This window comes from Solanum stenotomum, chromosome 6 (genome assembly GCF_019186545.1).
Source record: "Solanum stenotomum isolate F172 chromosome 6, ASM1918654v1, whole genome shotgun sequence".
Taxonomy (NCBI): domain Eukaryota; kingdom Viridiplantae; phylum Streptophyta; class Magnoliopsida; order Solanales; family Solanaceae; genus Solanum; species Solanum stenotomum.
Window position 1 is genome coordinate 47202918 of NC_064287.1, and position 1487 is coordinate 47204404.

Sequence of the window (1487 nt, forward strand, 5' to 3'; positions counted from 1 at the left end):
GTTGGTTGGCTGTAGCTTAGGGTGATTGTGACTTTCTTTCTTTTTTTCGAATTTAGAATGTCGTTTCTCTCAGTCTGATGAGCGAAGTTGTGTTCATACATTTTTGGCTAGCATGTCGAGTGCTTTCTTCCTCTTATTTGGCATGGTGTTTGTTGTATCCATGCTTATTTAAGTAGTATGGCACGTATTTTAGTTACTTGCAGCTCCAAATCTCATTCATATTATTGTTAGTCGCGCAGTTCCTATTACATTGTATGTTAAGTCATTTTTCTTAAATTCGTCCTAACTTAACTAAGATAGGAGCTAAGTTGGTAAGTTGTTAAATTACTTACTTAGGACAGCTTGGTTTTGTTTCGTTCTCTCGTTATTCTAAGAGAGTTTGATGTTCTTATTTCTTCCCCATTTTTGTTATACGTTGAAGAATATTAAGTTTTAAAGGAGTAAGAGTTGCATGTCATTGGTAATTATTTTTTTTTTTAGTTACTAGCATGATTTACCATTTTATTTATGTCATAGAGCATACATGTTATATTGCAGTAATCCCATTGCTAAGCCTTTCTCATTTTTTATTTTTTATTTTAGAAAAAGAAAGAAACAAAAAATGCATATCCACACTTCCCTCGTTTTTTTTTATCACTCGGCAGTAAAAAGTAAAAAAAAAAAAAAACAATGATAGTCCTTTCATTATATATTATTTCATTCCCTCTTTTATGATAAAATGATTGTTTGACAACACAAGATTTTAATATATTAATTCGGTCTAACTCTCTTCTATGCTTTGGGTTACTTATTTGATTGAGTTGGTGTCAAAGTTCTTTAAATATGCTATTTTCTCAAGTCATTGGAAAAATTAAGTTCACTAACTTGTTTTTCCCTTCTTTTTTTTGTTGAATGCGAACCCCTCTTGAGTCCGTGGGGACTCCGCTTCCTATCCTTGCATTTCAGGGATTTTGCCTCTCTTTATCGAGTCCAAATAGTCGGTGAACAGGTTACAGGCATTACGGGCTGGAAGTTGAATTCTCATGTCCCGAAAACTCGAAAACAAGCTGAAATACAGCTTGTATACAACTGTATACATGAGTATACAGTCAAAAAATAACAATATACAGGGAAAAACGTGAGGACTACCGGTGGAAAAGGCAGAAATACAGAATTGAAACAAAATTACAGGTCCGGGAGTCTAAAAATTAGCGGTATACGTGGTGTATACCTCGAATATACACTTGGTGTATATCATGAGCAAGGAAGATGGGGAAGGGCCAAAAGCCCAATAAATTGTTATTATTTATTTTTTGCAGATTTGAGAATTTGAGCCCAAGGCCCAAATTCAATTGTTTTCCCTTTGCTCTTACTTATATGTTTATTATGTTGACTAACCACTTGTTTAATTATGGTTTAACTTAATTAAATTCCCGAAGATGGCCATTTCTTTATATACTAGTAAAGAAAGCCCGGGCAGCCAACATTAATAAAGTTATATTGTTACT